This window comes from Alosa alosa, chromosome 7 (genome assembly GCF_017589495.1).
Source record: "Alosa alosa isolate M-15738 ecotype Scorff River chromosome 7, AALO_Geno_1.1, whole genome shotgun sequence".
NCBI classification, from domain to species: domain Eukaryota; kingdom Metazoa; phylum Chordata; class Actinopteri; order Clupeiformes; family Clupeidae; genus Alosa; species Alosa alosa.
In genome coordinates, this window is record NC_063195.1 from 18411044 (window position 1) to 18421043 (window position 10000).

Consider the following 10000-nt stretch of genomic DNA (forward strand, 5'->3'; position numbering starts at 1 on the left):
CACTGTTTGTGGCACATTTGATGTTGATATCCAGACTGTAAAAAAAAACAAATCCATGCAAAAAGCTGGGATTGAGAAGCATTTTTATCTCTCTGTTCAATACTTAAGGCAATATCAGCGGCACTTCATATAATGTTTACTGATATCGGTTTTGATTTGAGTTTTGTTTATTTGTGAGATGTGCTTATACAGTGCCAACTCTAGCTGTATAATCAGTTTTTATTTTGTTTCTTTATTCTGTTTCTTTGTTGATAGTATTCTGCCAGCCGCAGGTTTAAATAAAAGAAGGTGATTTATGTAAGTGATGGTGAGTCCCTTATATATACAGTGTGTGTGTGTTTGTGTGTGAGCTCTGTGACTGTAGGAGGGAGTTTGAGAGAGAGTTTGTTGTTGTGAAAATGTATGAGTTTTGTGTGTGTGTGTATGTATGTATGTGTGTGTGTGTGTGTGTATGTATGTATGTATGTGTGTGTGTGTGTGTGTGTGTGTACATGTATGTATGTGTGTGTGTGTGTGTGTGTGTGTTGTCTCAGTGGCTGTCTCTCAGAACCATGTCCATACTCGCCAGTCTCACCCCCTCCTTCCTTCCCTTTTGTGCAAGTGTGTGTGTGTGTGTGTGTGTGTGTGCGTGCGTGCGTGCGTGCGTGCGTGTGTGTGTGTGTTTGAGAGTGTCCCGTTACCAGGCCACTGACATCGGAATTCCCACCGTTGACGGTTACCATGGTGATGACCCGACCACAGGAAGAGCGTTTCCTGTTGCATTCTACAGCTGACCCCACTCTAAGCACCCTCTCTGCAGGGTCACCGCTTGAGTGACAGCTCACTAGTGGCGCATGCACCATATACTGCAGGACTTGTTACTGTGACTTCCCAGTTACACACACACACACACACACACACACACACTGAGTCTTGGGTTAACATAAACCAACTGAGCACAGATCAAATTAGTGTGTGTCTGCTTGTGTGTGTGTGTGTGGTTGTGTGTCTGTCTGTGCACGACATTACACATGCTTGTTTGATACGGTCAGTATCCAGGACAAGTTTCAACATTTAGTTCATAGTATGAGACACTAGCATATAGTGTCCAGCGGTGTCTAACTCTACGAAGTGTGTGTGTGCACAACATGACTACTGTAACTCTACAAAGTGTGTGTGTGTGCACAACATAATTAACATGCTTATGACCTCATCTTCTCTATACTCTAGTTTAGTCCCAAACCACCAATCCCCAACGTGGGCCACCAATCCCCCAATCCTCAAGAGACTCCTGGGGAAACAGGGTTAGGGGGGGGGGGGGGGCAGGCTCAAATCTGCCCTCCTCTTCCTCTGTCCAGACTGACCTCTCGAGCATCTTTAGTTACACTTTGACACCCGCCGGACGCACACACATTCTTTTTCACGCCGGACTCACACACACTCTTTTTCACGCCGGACTCACACACACTCTTTTTCACGCCTGCACGCACACACACACACACACACACTTTTTTTCTTTCTTGTGTCTCTCTCTTTCTCCCTCTGTCTTCACACTTCACACACACACACACATTCCTTTTCAACCTTTATGCATTTTACAGGTACACGTAGATGCTCTTTGTCTCTCTCCCACTCCCTCTTGCTCTCGTCCACACACACACACTCAGGTAGAGTGGGTAGATGAGATGTTGCCTGTTGCCTTTGGGGGTCGGACACACAAGATCTCCTTCCTTTCTTTTCAGGAATTCAGGGCCTGGTCAAGCTTCAGGGCCCCCTTTATTTCCAGTTAAGTCCATGCAAAGTCTGCTGTCTGTGTGTGTGTGTGTGTGTGTGTGTGTGTGTGCCTTTCTGTGCGTGCTTGCGTGAGTGTGTATGTGTGTGCCTGTGCGTGTTTGCGTGTGTGTGTGTGTGCGTGTGTGTATGTGTGTGCGTGTGTGTGTGTGTGTGTGTGCATGTGTGTGCATGTATGTGTGTGTGTGTGTATGTGTGTGCATGTGTGTGTGTGTGTGCATGTGTGTGTGTGTGCAGGAGAGACTAAAAGTGCTGAGCTGGAGAAACAGTGTTATGAGGACATCAGGATTTTTAACAGTAATGTGTCTCTCCAGAGATTATTTCTCTCTATTTTCCACCTCTCTCTCTATCTCTCTCTTTCTTTATCTATTGCACTCTCTCTATCTGATTGATAATCCCTTCAACTCTTGCGCCATGACTCCAACATGCACACACAGACACACACACACACACACACACATATACAGACTCTCACTCACACACTGTAGAACAAGGTCTGCTTTGAATCTGATGCAAACGCTTTGCATGGCCCAATCGCAGACCTAGCCACACATGTGGCTCCGTTTGAGATAGCGTGGCCATTGTGTGTGTATGTGTGTGTGTGTGTGTGTGTGTCAGTGGAAGAGGAAGTGTGCTTAGGGGCTGGTGTGTGTGTGTGTGTGTGTGTGTGTGTTTGGGGAGGGGTAGGGGTAGGGGGGGTGCATGGTGCTCACATTTGTTTCAGATTTCATCCGTGTAAACAACAGAGTGCAGGCAGACATGCTGGGGCCTATTTAAATTAGGCCCAGGCTAGAGCGCAATCAGAGAGACGGAGAGGAGTGGGACAGTGTGTGTGTGTGTGTGTGTGTGCGCGGAGAGAGAGAGAGAGAGAAAGTGATAGAGTGTGTATGTTTTTGTGTGTGAAAGTGAGGGAGACAGAAGGACAGAAGAGGTGTGTGTTGTGTATGTGTGTGTAAGAGAGAGAGAGCGAGTGTGACAGAGCATGTGTATATGTTTTTGTGTGTACATGAGGGAAACACAGGGGGACAGAGTGAGAGTGTGTGTGTGTGTGTGTCTGTGTGTCTGTGTGTGAGGCCATGAACAGACACGAGAATAGATGTACTAAAAAAAAAATTGCACTTCAAAGGCATTATGTTTACATGGCGTGGAAGTGTAAAATCATTACAAATCGTTTTTCATGTCAATACATATACATTCATGGGAGGATCAGGGGAAAGTGGGGAGTTTAAACAAAAAAGATGGGGAGGAAGCGTAAAAGCCTAATTATGTGTTCCTTGGTATGTACAAAGACTGCTCCTGGTGCATGTCTATTCTCTGCTTCCTAGATCGTCCCACCTTGTGTTAATCAAATTGCTGATTCAATCGTCAATAAGAGAACCTTTCAGAGTCAACAGAATCAGCTATATAGACCACTTTTGTGAAGTCATTGTAGGCTACTATCAAAAGCAACCTTAACTTTCGGTTGGCCTTTCTAATGTCTTCACTTTCACGTCATTCCTTAAACTTTCCCTACTTGGATTTGACCAATCTTCCATAGCCTATGTGCAAAATAGTTTGAGTAGAACTACTGATCTTCATTATCTCCCTGCTTGTTGACATGTATGGTATTATTTCATGATAAGCTAAACGTTTGATTCTTTTTTTAATATTTGTCATCAGTTAACTTCATTCAACTATAGCTTGTATGTAGGCTATTCAGTTCAGTTGTGGACCTTAAGTAAGTGCGGTGGGGGCCGGAGAAAGGCAGAGAAAGAGCAGATACACACTAGAAAGTTTGAAAAATCTGTGTATTAGGTCTGACAAAGTTTGTGAGAGAGAGAGAAAGATAGAGGTGTATGTTTTTTTGTGTGTGTGTGTGTAATGTGTACTGTTAATGTGTGTGTTATTATTGTGTATGTTTTTTTGTATGTGTGTGTGTATGTTTTTGTATGTGTGTGTGTGTGTGTGTGTGTGTGTGTGTGTGTGTGTGTGTGTGTGTGACTGAACAGACAAACACTATGTCTAGCTAAAATTATTGGTAAACAGTGTAGTGTGACAGATTCAATGTAGGAGCAACTAAGACGATGTAGAAGAGATGGGTTTGTGTCAGTTTGAAGGAGTGTGTTGTGTGTTTCATGTGTGTCAGTTTGAAAGAGTGTGTTGTGTTTTTCATGTGTCAGTTTGAAGGAGTGTGTTGTGTGTTTCATGTGTGTCAGTTTGAAGGAGTGTGTTGTGTGTTTAATGTGTGTCAGTTTGAAAAGTTTGTGTGTTTCATGTGTGTGTGTTTGAAAAAATGTGTTAATATGTTTAATTTTGTGAAACAAATAGTCAGGGGAAAACAACCCTACCTAATAAATGGTTTTGTCCATAATACATGATTTATAAGTGTGAGAGCATTAGACTGTGTGTGTGTGTGTGTGTGATGTGTGTGTGTGTGTGTGTGTGTGTTTATTTTAATGTGTTTTTGTGTGTGTTTGTGTGTGTGTGTTTGTGTGTGTGTTGTGTGTGTGTGTGTGTGTGTGTAAGAAACGATTAGAACTATATGTGTGTGTATGTATGTGTGTGTGTATTGTGTGTGTGTGTGTGTGTGTGTGTGTGTGTGTGTGTGTGTGTGTTAGTGTGTGTGTGTGTGTGTGTATGTATGTATGTATGTGTGTGTGTGTGTGTGTGTGTGTGTGTGTGTGTGTGTGTGTGTGTGTGTGTGTGTGTGTGAGAGAGCATTAGACTTTGTGTGTGTGTGTGTGTGTGTGTGTGTGTGTGTGTGTGTGTGTGTGTGTGTACAGTTGTAATAAAGCCTTTATAAGCTGAGACGATGGCACACCCTCATGCCCAGCGCACATGTTATAAGCGGAGGGCAGGGCCTCCGTCGACTGGACACTAGATGGAGCTGTGAGTTGGCCCAGGTCCACTATCTGATCAGGGCCAAGTTCATCAGTCTGCCACTACCATGATACAGACCCCTCCATCAGAGCTCCACCAACAACACACAGCCTCTCTCTCTCTCTCTCTCTCTCACACACACACACACACACACTGTCCCCCTCCCTCGCTCACACACATCTATCACACACAAACACACACACACACACAAACACACACTGTTATGTCCGTCCGATGATGGCAGCTTGTTCCAGGGGTTGGGGGGGATTGGTCAAACGTTGTTGCTGTTGATGCCACCTCACGTGGCTATGGAGGCGGTATTTTGGAGCCGCACACTCTTCCCACAGATGGAGCAGGTATGTCCTGATGATTGGGAGGTGGGGTCTGCCTGCGGTGTCGTTAAGGCGCGTCTTGGAGTCCTCCTTTGGATGAAGGTGTCGTTGATTTGCTCAGCTGCTTTTATTTGCGTGGCTCTCAGGCTGGTCTGTTGGATGCTATTGCCTCGAGCTGGCCAGGGTTGGCGTTGCAGCCGCTCAAAAGTTCTTTGGTAAAAGGATCCTTGTCGTCTCTTCTGGCCTGGCGGCCCGCTTAGGATTGACAACTGTCCATAAAAAGGACTTGGCGTGGGGCCGATAGCCGAGCATCACGAATGGTGTAGCCAACCAAGCGTAAATGCCTCTTGGCCAGAGCTGCTTCCATGCTGGTGGTGCCAGTCGCGGTCCAAGAATGTCAGTATGGGGGATCTCGGTCCTCCCAGGACAGGTTGAATATTTTTTGGAGGCATCTGATGTGAAACATCTCCAGGCTGTTTATGTGGCGTACTCTGGCGTCCATGTTTCTACCCCATAGAGTAGGGTGGTGACACAGACTGCATTATAGACAGCTACTTTGGTACTGATTTTTAGTTTGTTGTTGCCGAATACTCTCTTCCTAAAAGCCCCAAGGCTGATGAGGCTTTGTTGATCTGATGGTGGATTTCACTGTCAAAGGGTGGAATCTGCAGAGGGAGATGTGGAGCCCAGGTATGTAAAATGGTCAACAAGACTAGTGGACTGCCATTGATGTGGAAGCCAACATGAAGGAGATTTGGTTACAGAGTTAGCCATAACCTCTGTCTTCTTGGTGTTTACTTGAAGACCAAAGGGACTGATACAATGCTGAAATGGTGTCCAGGGCATGTTGCATGGATTCTGGGCTGTGTGCCAAGACAGCACAGTGATCACCGCATACTGGAACTCATGGATGTAGCAGGTTGATGTTTTTTTCTGTCTTGGAGGCAGCGGATGTTGAAGAGGTTGCCATCGGTATTCCAGGTCTATACCATCTTTGTGCTGCAGAGCCTGATGGAACAGTCGGTGATTGCTTTGAGGAGGGATTGAACAGTACTGGTGCCAGGACACAGCCTTGCTTTACCCCAACATTGACCTTAAAGGGATCAGACTGAAACCCCCATAACAACTCTATTGCATGCCATCGTGCAATTGTTACCCAGAATGGAAGGGAACTTGGGTGGTACACAAGTTTGCCAAAGTTATTGCCCAGAGCATCAATCACGGTTAATGGTGTCAAAGGCTTTGCTGCTATAGGTTAGATGAAAGCGATGTAGAGGTCTCTAAGCTGCTCTCTGCTTTTCTCAAGTAGCTGCCGTAGAGCAAAGATCATGTCAGTTGTGGACCTGCACTACGGAAGCCACACTGTGTTTCAGGGAAGTAAGTTCTGAGATGTACTTTCGACCAGTCGGAAAACATAATCTTTAAAGGACTTTTGCCTGCTGTGGAGAGGCGAAATTCCTCAACTGTTGTCACAGTCTGCTCTGTCCCCTTTCTGCTTATAAAAACGATGATGTTGGCATCCTTCCAGTCCTGGGGTACATTCTCAGAACTGCCAGATTTTTGATGATCAGGAGGTGTAGCGGTGTGAGGAGATAGCCCCCATGTTTGAACACCTCCGCTGGGATACCGCCGGTCCTGGGCTTTTGTTATTTTCAGGCTCCTGATAAGCCTTGGATGTTTCTCCGAAGTCAGGAGGGCTGTCCAAATATTAGCATCTGTGGCATAGCAGAAGCCTTGTCAAGGATGTTGGGGTCTGCAGGTTGCTGTGATTAAGGAGACCTTTAAAATGTTATTTAAAAGCAAAAGCAATGGAACTAGAGGGCCCCGCTTTTATGTAGCTCCACTTCATCCCACAAATGGCTACACCCACCCCTCGAACCAACACCTGTAGACCTAGAACAAACAATCTGTAAAGAAATTAAAATCTCAGATCTCCCTTTCTGCAGTCAATTCGGTCAAAAAAACATCATCCTTCAAAGCCCCAACAAATTTCAGCTACTCTGACAGCCTGGTGGAGATTCTACCCACATCATGATTCACCTATAGCACCATCAATTCGCACCCGATTTGAATAACCAAGATTTCACCGTCAATAAAAAAAACATAACTTTCACATGGATGGGAAAGGGCATCCTCACCTTCAACACATTCTTCAAGACAATAATCTGGCCTCAACACTGTTGGTCCAGAAACACTGACATCAGTAACCACTTCTTACAATACCTGCAAATTAAATCATCTATCCTAGGAAAAAATTAACATCAGACAGCTAACCTTGACATTCCCCCACCAATCTCAGAGCTGTATATCCCAAAAAAATACTCTCCCAAATTTACCAAAAATTATATCTTGTTCCAGAAAAAACAATTGGCCTGCCATATCACAAATGGGAATCAGACTTATCAATTACTCCAGTTGCCGACTTCTGGACCAAAATGTGCAAAAACATCTACCTCGCATGACAAAGAATAGTAATCTACAACTAATACAATACAAGGTTCTTCACAGATTCCACTACACTGCACATAAATTGGCAAAATGGGGTTTGGCTGGGATCTTTGCACTCACTGCACCTGAATAACAGATACATACATTCATGGGTTTGGCATTGCACTCCAATCAACCACTTCTGGGTGAGTGTCACAAAAATCTCTCTCTTCCATCTTTGGCTGTCACATCCCAGCATCCCCTTCCTTATGCATTCTTGGTGATACATCCACAGTCAATTTAAGCAACTCCGGCAATAAAACACTACTGTTAAGCTGACTATGCATGAAAACAATCCTCATGAACTGGAAATCTAGGAAAAAAGCTCACATCACTCATTGGAAAAACTTGTTAACGGATATATATCATTAGAAACCTATCAACTACAAACTTAATCAATACTCAGGATACAACCTCTCCCTTGGTACCCCTTTATCACCTACTTACAGTCCTGACCCTCTTTGCCTGAGTTCCATCTCCACCACCGATCATAACACACTTCATCAACAGATACACATATCATCGAACACTAGGCAGGGGGAGGGTAAGCTGGAACTGTTATTATTATTATTATTATTATTATTAGTAGTAGTAATATAAATAGCATCCTTCTTTCCCTCCCCTTTTATTTACATTCTCTGATAGCACTAATTTCACTCTTTCTCTCTGCCTCTCTCCCATGCGTTATTCTGCGGGGCCCCGTGGATGGCTTGGGAGATAGGTCCTGGCGAATTGGCTGTGTGGTTTTGGCATTGGTTGGGAGTCCTGTGGGTTATCTATTGGCCCTGGGCCCCGTTGTGCACCCTCTCATGCGGCTCATGCACCGCCTTGTCCTGGAAGCACACAGCCGCGCTTTACTCTCTTTTAATGCACTACATGTTGGGTGACATACATAAACAAAAACTACAAAACAGGCTAGGGTAAGAGTGGGTGCAGGTAGATGCCCTCATCAGGTGTCTATCTGCATGCCCTCACTTATTTTAATGCACACATTGTTGGGGCATACATCTTACACAGGGTAAGTGTGGTGTGCATGGGAAATCCTGACAGATATTCACCATGCATGCCCACTACTTTTTTAATGCCCCATTCTAGATAGACCCCTCAACCTAGCCATTCACATACTGTACATATTTAGGTCCAAGGGGCAAGTGTTGGGTGAAGGTCTGGGGGCGAGGTGTGGTTGGTCGTGGTAGTGGGGGATGTGTGCATATGCTGGGGGCCTGGCGATGGGTGGCATGGGTCCTCCCCTCTGTCAGCTCGTCGCGCAGTATAACTGCAGGGGCTGGGTGGAACTGTGGCCATTAATGGGTGCCAAGGTTGGCAATCAGTCAGGCAATCAACCAGGCAATCAGTTATTCCTATTATTATACTTATCATTAATAGAATAATTACAACTCCTCTCCTGAAACCCTCCCTCTATGTTCCAGCTTCTCTCCTCCTGGCCCAACAACAAACCAGCCTTATACATATCTTTTACACACACACACACACACACACACATACATCCTCACATGCTCACTACCCCTCACCCCATCCCCACCCCCATCCCAACACCACCTCATTTCACACTCTTAGAGCTACCATCCGCACCCCCCATCCCCTTCTTTTCATTCCGGTCATCAATTTCATCCCTGATAATCATATCATAATCATCCTGGACCATAAAATCATCCTTAGCTTTCTGTTATTAATGTTATGTTGTGTTATGTTTGTGGAAACCAAGTCAATGTGATGTCTTGTTAAGTTACAGTATGTTAATTTTATTAATGTCGTCTGTTTGTGGGTATGTGAGTATTCAATATTGCGTAATGCGTAGTGTTGCATTTTTCTGTAATGTCAATGATGTTTGCAAATAAAAAAAAAAAAAAAAAAAAAAAAAAAAAATTTCTCTTGGCGGTCCTTCAGGAGAGCTGTCTCCAGCAGCAGATCTAACAGGAGTGAGGGTTTGCTTCCTTGGTCCATGGAGAGCTTTGATGGCATGATAGAAGCCATAGTGTCACTACAGTCAACAAGATGTTGAATTTCTTTTGCTTTCTCCAGCCACCAGGTGTCTTCCATGGCCCTTAGTGACAGCTGTGCTTTGGCACTAACCTTGGTGTAGTTGGCTTTTAGCATGGAGGATTGTGGGTTGGAAGCAGGGCTTTGTGGGGCTGCTGTTTTTTTGCAGAGTCAAATGGATATGAGAAGAGTTGTTGTCAAACCAGTCCTGATGTTTTCTGACCTTGGTGCCAAGGGCTGTTGAGGCGGCAGAGTGGATGGCGGCAGATAGAACTGGCCAGTCTTTGGCATCAGCTTTCTCTGGGACATGAGAGAGAGGTTGCATGCAAGGTGGCTGACGGAGGTCATCAATGGTGTCTGGGTTGGAAGCTGGCATGTTTAGTCTTCTAGTCTTTGGGGCGTCTTGGGACAGCAAGGTGGGATGACCAGGTGTAGTTTGGATCTGACCATGCGGTGGTCAGTCCAGCACTCTGCTCCCTGCATGGCTCTAGTGATCATCACATCCTGTCTGTCCTTTTGGCGAACAATAATGTAGTCCAAAAGGTGCCAGT